The 14,646-nt window shown below is 36.9% G+C and overlaps 1 long non-coding RNA gene across 2 annotated transcripts; it reads right to left on the bottom strand.

Moving 5' to 3' along the window:
- Positions 1-2,097: 2,097 nt before the first annotated feature.
- LOC115921195 lies at positions 2,098-7,743 on the bottom strand. 2 transcript variants are annotated; one of them, XR_004062801.1, is made up of 4 exons: positions 7,579-7,743; positions 5,594-5,709; positions 5,253-5,346; positions 2,098-2,395 (listed from the first exon to the last, which is right to left on the bottom strand). It is a non-coding gene; the product is annotated as an uncharacterized LOC115921195 (long non-coding RNA). The 2 variants fall into 2 exon arrangements; XR_004062802.1 differs by lacking the exon at positions 2,098-2,395 and adding an exon at positions 4,678-4,716.
- Between the last annotated feature and the right edge of the window lie 6,903 nt (positions 7,744-14,646).

The following is a 14,646-nucleotide window of genomic DNA, read 5'->3' as shown; positions in this document are numbered from 1 at the left end:
TAAAAATTATAATCTATATAGTCTTTGTTATCATTTCCCAGGCTCATAGACATAGCAAAGTTATTGTTGGAACATGTGGATTAACTGTTTAACTTCATATATGCCAGTATCGATCATGAAAGGCATTTACATGTACTTGTAACATCAGTATTTTTCAGTTATTTTGGTATGTTATGTATGTATTTTGTCTCTTTACGTGTATGTTTATATTGCATTACTTGTACATACCAACCAGTGGAAATCAGATTTCCTGATGCAGACAAGAAATAATGTACTTAGAATTATACTTATTTGAGTTCAAAGTAACATTACATCAAAAGTCTGTCAGCCTAACAAAATTCTCTCTAATGAGGTCATATGCTGACGATGATGGTCCAGATTTAAATGTCGGCCATGCCACGACACTTTTTATATTTGAAAAACTGATAGATTAGCTTTATATCTAAGTGAAAATAATAATGTAACAGTTCTGTGCCTCGGAATAGAATTGTCTAGATAGATGGCGCTATAGAAATGCCTATTATTATTATTATTAAGACAGCAATCTTAATTGTAATCACAAAGTGCTACATGTCCATATGAGAAAATAAATTGCAGTGAAGACTGATTACAAAATAAGTGTCTTCATTGCTTCGTTTTGTTTTGTGTTTTGTTTTGTTGCTTAAATTGTTTCCTTATTTCAAATTTGGTGTGATGTTCTTACCTTCTTCTCCTCTGCTTTTCTCTCTGTCATGTCCTTGGTAAATGTGCTTTTCTTGAACCACTTAGTGGAGCTAGCTTGCAGTCCTTACATTGTCAGATGTTTGCTTGTGAGATGAGCTGAACGGGGATAATGAGTCTGTTTGGCTGGCGGGCTTCTCTTGAATGTCGTTTCCTTGTGACATGAACTGAACGGGGATGATGAGTTTGTTTGGCTGGCGGGCTTCTCTTGAATGTCGTTTGCTTGTGAGATGAACTGACAGGATAATGAGTCTGTTTGGCTGGCGGACTTCTCTTGAATGTCGTTTCCTTGTGACATGAGCTGAACGGGGATGATGAGTCTGTTTGGCTGGCGGGCTTCTCTTGAATGTCGTTTGCTTGTGAGATGAGCTGAACGGGGATGATGAGTCTGTTTGGCTGGCGGGCTTCTCTTGAATGTTGTTTGCTTGTGACATGAGCTGAACGGGGATGAGTCTGTTTGGCTGGCGGGCTTCTCTTGAATGTTGTTTGCTTGTGAGATGAGCTGAACGGGGATGATAAGTCTGTTTGGCTGGCGGGCTTCTCTTGAATGTTGTTTGCTTGTGACATGAGCTGAACGGGGATGATGAGTCTGTTTGGCTGGCGGGCTTCTCTTGAATGTTGTTTGCTTGTGACATGAGCTGAACGGGGATGATGAGTCTGTTTGGCTGGCGGGCTTCTCTTGAATGTCGTTTGCTTGTGAGATGAACTGAACGGGGATGATGAGTTTGGCTGGCTGGCGGGCTTCTCTTGAATGTCGTTTGCTTGTGAGATGAACTGAACGGGGATGATGAGTTTGGCTGGCTGGCGGGCTTCTCTTTAATGTCGTTTGCTTGTGAGATGAGCTGAACAGGGATGATGAGTCTGTTTGGCTGGCGGGCTTCTCTTGAATGTTGTTTGCTTGTGAGGTGAACTGAACGGGGATGAGGAGTCTGTTTGGCTGGCAGGCTACTCTTGAATGTCGTTCGCTTGTGAGATGAGCTGAACGGGGATGAGGAGTCTGTTTGACTGGCGGACTTCTCTTGAATGTTGTTTGCTTGTGAGATGAACTGAACAGGGATGATGAGTCTGTTTGGCTGGCAGGCTACTCTTGAATGTTGTTTGCTTGTGAGATGAACTGAACAGGGATGATGAGTCTGTTTGGCTGGCAGGCTACTCTTGAATGTTGTTTGCTTGTGAGATGAACTGAACAGGGATGATGAGTCTGTTTGGCTGGCGGGCTTCTCTTGAATGTTGTTTGCTTGTGAGATGAACTGAACAGGGATGATGAGTCTGTTTGGCTGGCGGGCTTCTTTTGAATGTTGTTTGCTTGTGAGATGAACTGAACGGGATGATGAGTCTGTTTGGCTGCCGGGCTACTCTTGAATGTTGTTTGCTTGTGACATGAGCAGAATGGGGATGATGAGTCTGTTTGGCTGGCGGACTTCTCTTGAATGTTGTTTGCTTGTGACATGAGCTGAATGGGGATGATGGGTCTGTTTGGCTGGCGGGCTTCTCTTGAATGTCATTTGCTTGTGAGATGAGCTGAACGGGGATGATGGGTCCGTTTGGCTGGCGGGCTTCTCTTGAATGTCGTTTGCTTGTGAGATGAGCTGAATGGGGATGATGAGTCTGTTTGGCTGGCGGGCTTCTCTTGAATGTTGTGAGATGAACTGCTCAGTAAGGAGGAGGAGGTTATCTGCAAGGTAGATGTCCAGGTAGATGAATAGACATCTTCAAAGAAAATTGGTGGGTACCCATTGATGAAAGAGATGTGGAGGCAGTAGGAGAAAGATGAAGCAAGGTAGAGAGAATGAGAGAGAGAGATAAAGATAGAGAGATAGACAAACAGAGAGAGGGAGAGAGAGAGATGGGTAATAGGGAGATGAATGACAGCCTACAATGATTGTGTGACTTTGTAGGTATTTATTTTGGTACATCCACCAGCCAAGCTAGCAAGCATGCACGTACAGGGGGGGGGGGGTTGGGGGATAAATGCCCCCTAACAGAGAGAGAGATACCTGGAATTCCCGCTGAACAAATTAAAATGCAAACAAAACAAAAAAATCACATTTTTTAAAGAATTAGCATTGATTGGATAAGAAGTTCCAAAGGATACCTGAATAAACCAGTTAGCGTGTTTATTCGTATTAAAAAAAGAAAATTAAAATAAATTATTTCATGACGCAAAGTTATTCTGCGTCTGCACATACCGATGTGGGTTCAAAGACCTTGGTCTTTGCTTGAGCCTTGTTCATCAAAATCATTTATTTACTTTCCTTTAGGGGGGAGGTATTGAGTTCTGGAAAGGGTCAGGAAATTGTCCATTTTATCTTCCAACCTATTTGTAATTACACAAGATTAATCAATATAAATTTTTGGAAAAATTGTGATTTACTGCTGTGTTTTATCACAATAAAAAATAAAAAAGATAATAGTATAATGTGTAATGATAAGGGACCACCTTGAAAGCGTATTATGTGGCTAAAAATTACACTATTTGATAGACCCCTTCAAAACAATTCATCCTAAGTTTTTTTATGTTATAATACTTTAATCAAATTTCTCAATTAGATTATTAGAACTTTCTTACCCTTCCCAGAACTCAACCCTCCCTTTTAGTAATCAAAAAGAGCAATTTTGGCTCTAAAAGGGCCCTTTTGCCCCCTTGCTTATGCATATTTCACCCCTAACGAGGCAACTTGAAAAAACACAATATTGGCTTCAGAGGGGCACTTTGCTGGAATTGAAGAATAATTTTTTGACCATGACAGGGCACTGTATATTACCACATTGGGCAATTTTGGCTCTAGAAGGACACTCTTGCCATTTGACAAAGATTTTTTTTCTTCCCCTGACGGAGAAAAATTTGCATGGAAGCCCCCCCCCCCCCTTTGGAACTTCCTGGATCCGCCCCTGACTTCTAGAAGATACGCTGAGTAAGACTGGGTCAGTGGAAGGTCGTATTACCTTAATCGAGGCAAGCTGGTCCGAGTAAGAGGATATGGTCAACTAATGGTGTAAGTCAAATATTTATGGGATATTTACTGCTGCAGGGATTAACTTACGCAGACTAGGAAGCCCCTGTCTGAACATGGCTATAACTTTATTATGATAATTTAACCATAGAGTAAGGATTTTGATATGCTTCAACAATGTCCTTTCATTCTTTTAACTTATTAGAATATAAAATGTGTAAATTTACTTAATTACTGTTACTACTCAATGCTCAAGATATGATTTATGTATATTTGATGAATTACTGTGCAATGCTAGATAGATAGATCAGGGAGGTGAAAGAACAGGAGGCGAAACTCTTGTAATTTATTCAAACGCATTCTTGAGTTCTAAAGCGTAACAATGGGATGTGTAACATTCCACTTGGCTTTGAAGTTCCATGCTCCGAACCGCGCTTCCACTGCGGGGAATTTCGGAAGCCCGGCACCAGTTTTACATTTATTACAAAATATTAAATTACCGGCAAAATTACAGTGTAAATTAAAAACTTTATATGGGAATTTTATTGGGAATAGTGCATCAAACAATTTTTCAAATTTAGAACTCTGTCCTGCCTTTAAATTGTGTGCCAGAGTTGGTAAAAGAAAAATTACATCCTGTCAAAAACTCAATATTTTAGGATGATGCGCTAATTTGTGCATGCTTTAATGTCCCGTTATTTGATCCATGATTTACAATCTTCAATAACATTAAGTTTGCTAATGCGTGTTTTCGCGTGTTTTTTGTATTTTTCAAGTTTAAAAAAGAATGAAATTACACAAGTTTGTGTTCGCTTGTTCTACTCTTTACACATTCAACAATGGATGAGAAATCATTAGAAGGGACAGCGAACAGTTGCTGTGATACCATTTTCTGATGTAGGAATTCTAAATCCTAAAATTTCATGCGCTCTTTTATCTCACCACCTGGTCAACAGCTGCAGATTAGCGCATAACTTTCCGGCGGCTTGGAGCATGGGGTCAAAGGAGAACGGCTTGATTCAGGTCCTTCTCTATCACGTCCCTGGATAGATAGACACTATTATAGATATAATACAAATATACACTGTTCTGATAAGTTCTGGTTAAAACTATGGCCAAAGAAAATAGTCACTGAGGCCCATAGTTTTAACCAGTACCTTGAAAAGAAGACAGCTAGGGTATATTATTTTTGTTTTTTAAATCCTGTATAAACAGCAACAAAATGTATTTAAGAAGAAAAGAAAAATTGTTAAAATTATAATTTCTAACATTTTAACTTCTTTTTTTATTTAAACAAATTTATACAAGTTTAGCAATGTAAACATTTTGATGAAATGTTTAAATTAAAAATTAAAAAATTACCAACAACAAAAAATTTCAACTCCCTAATAGTATTTTCCAATTAGTACCTTTTCAGAGCAACCTTAAAATGGTTAAAATATTTCTGGTCACATGACGAGCTCTCAATCAATCTAAAACTAATCAATTTTTGATGCACTGATATAGATATGTCATTTACTACCACTTTTCATGATTTTTCATTATGTTTGTCCTTACTCTTCTTAAATAAGCACTTACCTTCGATAACGATGTACTTTCTCTCCTAGCCCTCCTGCTATTCCTGAGGGACTCTTTCCATTCCTCAGCTATGCTTCAATAGGTTCCTCACATTCTATGAATTGAGAATCATTGAGATGTGGTTATTTATACTATAGTTGTATTGTATAATTTTGTATTTCATATGTATGTCTATATTTTCTGTAAAATGTGGACCAATAAAACTTGAAACTTGCAATGTCAAGAAGTGCATACCATTGTATGTTGTCAATAATTAGATCATCAGAATATACTGAAGTTGTGCAAAATACAAACTTTCTTATTGGCAATGATTCTACTTCCATTTTATGCAATATACTTACAATGCTGTGTGCAATAATGCAGAACAAACTGCCTTGTTGAATCTCTTGAGCACCGTAGCCTTTTAAGGGTCATAGCCTGGCAGCGTGGGCGTCGGCGATTTATCATCTGTATAATCCTAGTATGATGAAAATACATGTAAGATATAGTTAATACACTTAATATACTTAATCGAATGATCAAGACAAATGAATAATTAAAATATTTCAGTTATATTTCAGTAATCTGTTCACAATGATAACATGAAATATCGAAATACAAAAATAAGTTATGGAATATATATTATTATCAAAGTGTGCCTATACAAAAATCATATCATATCTTTCTAGTAAATGTAATATATGGAATTGCTCTTTAATAATTCTTTGAACAATTTCTAATTAGTTTGCTAAATGGTTGTTTGGTATATGTTCATTTTGTAATCACTGCATTGGTAATTCATATTCCTGTGATCTCTTGACTTATGCATCAAGAAATAATTGACACTCTGTTCCTAAAATCTAAATGATGTACATAAAAGAGACCAAATGAGGTGAAAGTGTATTTGCAGCCAATATGTCTGTGAAATTATTAAACTGATCATTCAGATTTCAAAATATTTCAAAATACATGTATAAGCTGAAAAACTCTCTTGATAAGAAACATGGGTGGATAGTGATTCTTTACAATTTTGATATATTTGGATGCCTCTGTGGATGTATTATAAGCACTATAAAATTTAGCCCCTAAAACATTTCCGCTTTCAAGAAAAATTAAATATAAAAATTTACCGGTGCTCCCGGTAGATTTTGATAAATTTCAAATAGCGCCTACAGCCGTACAATAGCCAAGACCATGAAAATCTCAGAATATGTAGTTGTGATAAAATTTCCAAACGGAAACAGCTAATCAATTGATTTAGTCAAGAAACATTGTTTTATAGCTTAATTAATATCTTGACCATAAAAATCTCAGAATATGTAGTTGTGATATATAATTTCCAAACGGAAATAGCTAATCAATCGATTTTAGTCAAGAAACATTGTTTTATAGCTTAATTAATATCATGACCTTGAGAGGGAGCTATATAATAAACTTCCACCTTGTGCTGTTGATCATATGACATCATTTGACACCGCTCTCATTCAAAAGTACAAAATTATTAAGTCAACTTAAATTTCTTCTTCCCGTACTTTTATTGATACATTTATATGACAAACTTTGCAAACGTTGTTGGTCCGTATTACTTGCTCTTATATTATACTTTTGTAATGTTTTTTTTATGGAAATGTTACATTTTGTTGTTGTTTCATTTTCTCATTCATGTATTGTGTTGAATTTCATATTTATATGCACAGGGCCCTAAAGGATAACAGTGACTAAGCCACCTTCAGTATGATAAAACAAAAACATATGAATAACTAATTTTTTTAAAGTAAATATTCGAAAAGATTTTCATGAAACTGTAATTACTTCATCAACTTAGGAAGTTTTCATCCTTATAACGCAAGCTGTGATGTAGGAAACAAAACCAAGTATTTTTTTATTTTTTTAGTAAATAATGTTTTACATTTTCAACTGTTCAAATATATATTATTAAGATTTAATCAACAAACACTAAATATGAATTCTACGATTTTCTGAAGAAAACAAATAATTCTGAAAATCTATCGCTTAAAATAGAATGGACCGTTCCCATGCCCTAAATTTATTTGATATGACCCCTTTTCTTCTAGTAAAGCAGGAGAATTCTTGTGACAACTTGCCACAACATGTTTAGGGTACAGATATGCTTATTCTCCTTGGATGTTGTTTGTAATAAAGCCTTAAAAAACAATCTTAACTTGTAGTTCTGAAATGTACATGAAGATTAGGGGATATATTCAACCAACAATTCCATACAATTTCCATCAAGATCTGTTGACTACTTTTAAAATCTTGTATCGCTGTTGAGAAACCCCCTGTTGGGTTATATAGTTTTGTCCGACCCTATTGTTTGAGTACTCACTCTTCCGCCGTGTAAACATCTCGATGCTGGTAGTACACGCGGGAGAGGTGTCTCGTCTTCCACTTACACCTCTCCCCGGCCCTTGTCCTACACAGGCACTGGTGCGCTACCAGCGCCCACGGCCCCACGTTCACATTGACCTACGGCGGCAGGCGGCCCGTTGTCTTGTGGAGACTCCATAATAGACTGCAAGGAGAAGAGAAAAACTGAGTGGTCATTTATTAATCTTATTAGGCCTGTACTGTTTTTATGAGATAATCATTGTAGCACACATTCTTAAATGAGCAAGTTCTAGATTTCTTTAATTGATATATGCTTGTAATGTTGTTCGGTTCCTCAATATAATGTTTACATTTAGATTACTACATACAGGCATTCCTTTTAGTCACAACATATTCAACTTTCTAAATTTTTTTCTTCATTGTTTGATGTGAATGCTCGGGCCATGCTCTAGGGCCATGCATCTCAGATTGAACGTTGTTAAACGATGCCTTTAATGCGATCTCACAAATCTTTAAACTTTTCTAGTCCGCCTCATGTAATGTCTGCACCCCTAGTAAAATTCTATTTGTTACGGGCCTGTGACCTATGTATGTAGGAAGGCCGGAGATGGCCTTTGAATGAGGAAATGTCTCTCCCCCCCCCCCCCCCCTCCTTCATCGAGCTATCATTGATTATTTGACATAATCAAGAAGCAAAGAATGGGAGGGGCTCAGGGGGCTAAATGAGGGTTTCTTAGCCCTTCACCTGCTTAATATATTGTAGGGTTGCAGTTCTAACAGATAATTCCTAGCACTCTTAAAGCCCAAGTCCACTCCAAAAATAACTTACTTTCAATAGAACCAGAAAAATCAGACAAACCAATCAAAACAAGTTTGAGCAAAATCGGATGACTACTAAGAAAGTTATGAATTTTTAATGACATGAAAAACTTTTAAAATCACTACACAAATTGGCAACTCACTCATGAGTCTGTGATGTATGGTCCTCACTATCCACTAATTATTTTCTTTATATTGATGATATAAATTTCCTATTTTCACCCTAAGAATCTTATTTCTTCACACCAGTATCCAAGTTAGATTGTCAGTAATATGTTTTTGTGTGGATGCACAAATAAAGAGTAATTTTTGTTCAGTTAAATCATGAAAAATTGAATTTTGATAAACTATTTATATAAAAATCAATAATTATGAAATACAATATTCAGAAAATAGTATCAATTCTTCAAAATTCATAAAAGTTTTGGGGAAATGTCATGCACACAATATGATACAAATCATATTACCTGGGCAAAGGCATGGGGAAATCAAGTTTTGGGGGATAAAAAGGGAAATTAATGGGATTAAACTATATAAAGCAATTGATAAGTTGTGAGGACATGACGTCACAAACTGATAACCATCTTGGCAATTTGTGTCGTGATTCTCATTGTTCCATAGTTTTGCATACTTTTTCAAAAATTCATAACTTTCTTATTAGTTATCCGATTTTGCTCAAACTTTTTTTGATTGGTTTGTCTGATTTTTCTGCTTTTATTGAAAGTAAGTTATTTTTCGAGTGGACTTGTCCTTTAACACAGAGGCAGCCCCAGCAGACATGTTGTAAGATTGATAACTAATGGCTAACTGACCAGGTTTTAATGTATAAAAACATTACTGCATTCTGTGTAGCATTCCACATACATTCCATGCAAAGTAGAAGAAACAAATTAATATTCATAAAGTCACATACAAGTATAAATCAACATCACAAAGTATCTTGAATATTCACACATAAACAATAAACAAAGGGTATATATCAAATATTCATAGTATATGTAAATTATACTTAAAGCTTAACTGCATCAGGTGAACATTAAACCAATCAGAGAGAGAGAGAGAGAGATAGATATATGAAAGGAAAGTGGATGAAAAGGGTGAATGTGAATGAGGGATAATGAAAGGGATGAATCATGGATATGAAGGGGAGTTTAAGAGTTCAAAATAAATCCCTACAAACTAGTCTTCCTATTACAAATAAAATGTCCTCATTTCATAATCTCAATCAAATGTCTTCATTATCGTCATTAATCATCCCATTTTATCTTTGTTACCAGCATCATCATAATATTAATTTGATCAAGATTATTATCATAACTTTCCTCATCATGATTAACTTCAACATTTTTGTCGTCACCATCACCATCATCATCATCATCATCAACATTCACCCTCTATATTCACATCAATTCATAAATCAATGAGCTAATTGAGGTTGGTATAGTGAGGGGAGGGTTGTTGATTCCTGTGCTGTTATCGACCGCATTATCAACATGCACACGAATATCCTTCCCCAATACTTGTTATGGCTTATTTTGTAAATTCTTTAAGTAAGTGTCCTTTTCCCTTTGGATATGGGCCCCCTTTTCTTCTCACCCTAAAATGTACTCTTAATTTAAAGCGACTAAGAGCATCTTTTTCTTTCATTTCACCCAAAGCTCGCTCACTACGCTTGCATTTTAAGTTATTATGATTTTGTTTCTTATATAAAGATCTTTTAAGTCTTTCATGATTAGGATTTTTCCTCCCTCTTTATAAGATGTAATTTTTTGCTTTGCGACTTCACAAATTAAAAAATTGAAATCTTAAATTAAATATTCAGACCATCAGACTCAACTGCAAAGTATGATGCTTAACCCTTACTGTACTGAGCTATTTTGAGCACCTCACTGACTGGGGGGGGGGGCAAGGAGGCCCCCCCCCCCTCCCCCCCCCCCCCCCACTATGATCTCGGCCATTGAATGTCCGAAGGACACAAAAATGTGCATGTTTGTAGATATTTACGTCAGGAACAAGATGGTATAATTAGTTTTTTCCTACTAAGCAAATTTTTGTCGTCATAGCCTAATTACTTATGCAAAATGCTAATTTTATGCATTTTACAGAAAACATATTTGTCTGTAGACTCGTGAATAATCTTGAAAATGTATTGAATAAATGTTTCCTTCATCTCAAAATGTTTTTCTGAAGAAAAAAAGTTCGAAATTCATCATTTTATTTTCTTATGTATTTTATTGTTGTTTTATTTCTAATGTATTCTTTTGTTCGTGAATACATCAAGTTACTTTGAGAAACATATAAAAGCAATTTGATATCAATTCATATCTCCCACTTAGGAAGAAATACATCGTCCTAATCTAAACCTGTATTCACATTTCTGCTTGTACATGAATATATAGGCAATTATAGCACTTTTTAATGACATGCGCATACTAATTGTTATGTAACACCTTACAGGTATATCCAATTTCAACGAAAATGGTATCAAAATGTGCGTAAGACTTGAGGGAAAAAAGTCATGAAACGACAATTCAAAATTCCAAGCGGTTGCGGCGCAATCTCCGAAAATGTCGAGACAGTAAGGGTTAAGCAGTATCTTGTGCAGAGAAAAACAAACAATGAAATCATCCCTGATAATCTAATCACAATGTAGAGGTATCATATGGCCTAAAAATGTCTATAAATTGTATATTTTTGCTTTGAGGTTTCCCTTTGTGCGTGCCCCCCCCCCTTTTTTCCAGAAAATGCCCTTTTTTGTTGGTGCCCTTCCCCCCCCCCCCCCCCACTTTTAAAGTCGCTCTGCCAGGCTCTCGTCCATGGTGAGAGGTGATTGTTAAATCTTGAAGAACAAAACATAATCCCTCATGGCTATACTCCCCATATTATGGCTACAATTTCCATTTGGTATTTTTTTAAATCACAATGAATTACTCGTAAATTGCTCTGAAAAAATGCCATAAAATGCACTAAAATAAGGTTGATATTGCATCAGAGAGAATCGAGAATCCCAGAGCTTCCAACTTCGCGCTTGTGATGTGCGCTTTGCGCACATTTAGATTTTTAGGGCAAGTGCTTTAACGCCCCCCCCCCCCCCCGGCCCCCCCACTTCAGAAATCTTCCTACACCTATGATCTACAATGTCTATTTTATCAGGAACCTATAATCTACAAGCATCGCTTTTCAATAAGTTCCTCACATTTAACCTAATCTGACATGTGAATTGAGTATCATCGTAATGTGCCTATATTATAAATGACTAGCAGGACCCGCGGAACTCCGCGGGATTCTAGAGGGGGGCGGGGGTGTAAATAGATATATATAGACTGTCTAAATTAAAACCACCAAGAACTTTATTTGCCATTCAGGCCATTAAAAAATATACATGTTTAGCGTCCCCGCCCACTTCCTTTTTGGAGGCCGCCTCCTATTTTTTTTTTTTTGAATTTTTTTTGAATATTTTTTTTTTTTTTTTTGAAAGAAAAAAAACATGAAAGCACTGCTAAAATGTATATCTGATTTTAAAAAAGAAAGAAAAAAATTGTCGGCCGCCATCTTGAAAAATAGCCCGAATGTCAGGGAAAATGTACGGAGCGGCCATTTTGAAATAGATATATAGAGACTGTCTAAATTAAAACCACCAAGAACTTTATTTGCCATTCAGGCCATTAAAAAATATACATGTTTAGCGTCCCCGCCCACTTCCTTTTTGGAGGCCGCCTCCTATTTTTTTTTTTTTTGAATTTTTTTTTAATAATTTTTTTTTTTTTTTTGAAAGAAAAAAAACATGAAAGCACTGCTAAAATGTATATCTGATTTTAAAAAAGAAAGAAAAAAATTGTCGGCCGCCATCTTGAAAAATAGCCCGAATGTCAGGGAAAATGTACGGAGCGGCCATTTTGAAATAGATATATAGAGACTGTCTAAATTAAAACCACCAAGAACTTTATTTGCCATTCAGACCATTAAAAAATATACATGTTTAGCGTCCCCGCCCACTTCCTTTTAGGGGGCCGCCTCGATCCTATTTTTTGTTTTTTTAATTTTCTTTAGAATTTTTTTTTTTTTTTTTGAAAGAAAAAAAACATGAAAAGCACTGCTAAAATGTATATCTGATTTTTAAAAAGAAAGAAAAAAATTGTCGGCCGCCATCTTGAAGAATAGCCCGAATGTCAGGGAAAATGTACGGAGCGGCCATTTTGAAAGAAAAAAAAAAAAGGGCCTCCTCCTTCCCATTTTTCAAAAAAACAGGACGCTATAAGCATGTTTTTTTTTTAATTTGGCCTTATATTAAATTAAAAAAACAATCCAACTGTACCGGTAGTTATTCTTTAAGCCACTGGAACTGCGTAGAGTTCCGTAGTGTGGCGTACAGACTACACAGAAATTAGGCTGCGTATTAATGGGAAAATAGTCCCTGCGTAGGTTATGCGTAGGCTGCCGTTAAGGTTTGCTTATGGTTGCTTACTGTGTGGAAAGCTTTTACTGCTTTGTCGATCTGGCGTAGGGTAGCGTACTGTTGCGTAGGCATGTAGCGTAGTGTTGTGTAAAAAGACGTACTTTCTGCGTCAAGTTTCTACGCCGAAAGTACGCGAAAAATGTTAAACATGTTGAATTGTTTTCGTTCATCTTGCGTACCTCTTTCCGTCCCTCAGCATATAGTAACGTAGGCCAGCGTAGTTGGTACGCAACACTACGCAACTCTACGTATTGACCCCACGCCAATTAGTGACCCGCAAGTGTCACAAATAAAGTATTAAAAATATGCTCATCTGACCCTAATGAAACGCCTAAAACCCCCGAGCTTTCGGGGGTTTATGGCCCCTTGAAACCCGTGGACCCCACGCCTATATTATATATACACTCACCTCGCTGCGATTTGATCTCCCCCCCAAAAAAAAAAAACTTTGAAGAACGTATCCCCCGAGCTTTTGGGGGTTTATGGCCCTTTGAAACCCGTGGACCCCACGCCTATATTATATATACACTCAACTCAGGACCCGCGGAAATCCGCGGGATTCTAGAGGGGGGCGTAGGCAAAAAATTAAGTTTTTCATTTCGGGGGGCTCCATTTCAAATTTTTGGGAAATTTTTGGGGGCTACTTTTTCAACTTTCGGGGGCTCTTTTTTCTGGGGCTACTTTTTCATTAATTCATAAAAGGATAAGCCTACAGTTTGTTGAGATTTGTTTAGTAGGCTAATGTTTCGGGCTTCCTGCTTCATAATTGCCTATTAAAAAAGAAACCCCTTTTTCTAGTTCAATAACTTAGTTTTCATGCATTGATTTGATGCAAGAACTGTAACATAATAGACCCTAGATAGTCATTATTTCTGGCCATGAATTCCGATACCCGGTAATCATTTTTCAAAGTAAAATTTTCACAAGAAAATCAAACAGTCTTTTAAAAACGTAGACATTATAGTCTAGTAATACTTTTACTAATTCTAAGCTCAGGTTTCGTAAATCTATTCACGAAACTATATTGAAATCGCGGCAATAATGATGCAAACCAACAGATAACAATTTCAAAGTGTCAAATCTCTTCGACTCGAATTCAACTCACACACTGCTGCATAACTGCAGCGTTATACTCCAGGAAACTTCAACACCGGCGCCGCAGGCGTCGGACGCCTGCGCTGCCGGTATATTGGAGCTTCCTGGAGTTAACTGCAACTCAGCTCATCTCACACACACTACACAGTGGCAATGCACTGATTGTATGCGTGTCAGTTACGGTGATTTTGTCTGATTTTCTTTACTTTCAAGAAATGATTATCAAAATTACGTAAACATGGCGAGAACATCACAAAATAGGCTTTAATTTCATACCTCTATTTATGGAAACTTTATAATATTGCAGCAATCGTGAATTCGTGATGGAAATTGATTGCAGTTTCGCGATGTTTAGTGGTTCATGGTCTAGATTCAGCTTCTACCAAAACAAAATCGACCGCCAAAAACTCGAGCCCTACGCTCTGTCTCGATCACGCAACTGCGAAAATGTACGTGTTTTGGCGTACTTGCGTGCGACATGGTAAGCCAGGTAAGGTATGGAATATGGTTCGAGTTTTTTTACGACCGATTTTTGTGTATACAATTTTATACGGATAGTCATCGGTCGTGTGTCTACGGATGTAATGTTGAATATCCATGAGGTATCTCTGTCGTCACGCATATCCTGCATTATGCATATTGCGTCTGTTTTCGCCCTGGACGTCGACACGGAGGAGGACCTCGGGCGGAGTATAG

The sequence above is a fragment of the Strongylocentrotus purpuratus genome, unplaced genomic scaffold (assembly GCF_000002235.5).
Source record: "Strongylocentrotus purpuratus isolate Spur 01 unplaced genomic scaffold, Spur_5.0 spur5_scaffold_1, whole genome shotgun sequence".
Lineage (NCBI taxonomy): Eukaryota > Metazoa > Echinodermata > Echinoidea > Camarodonta > Strongylocentrotidae > Strongylocentrotus > Strongylocentrotus purpuratus.
Note: the sequence above shows the minus strand (reverse complement) of the source record. Positions and strands in the feature narration are given on the sequence as shown.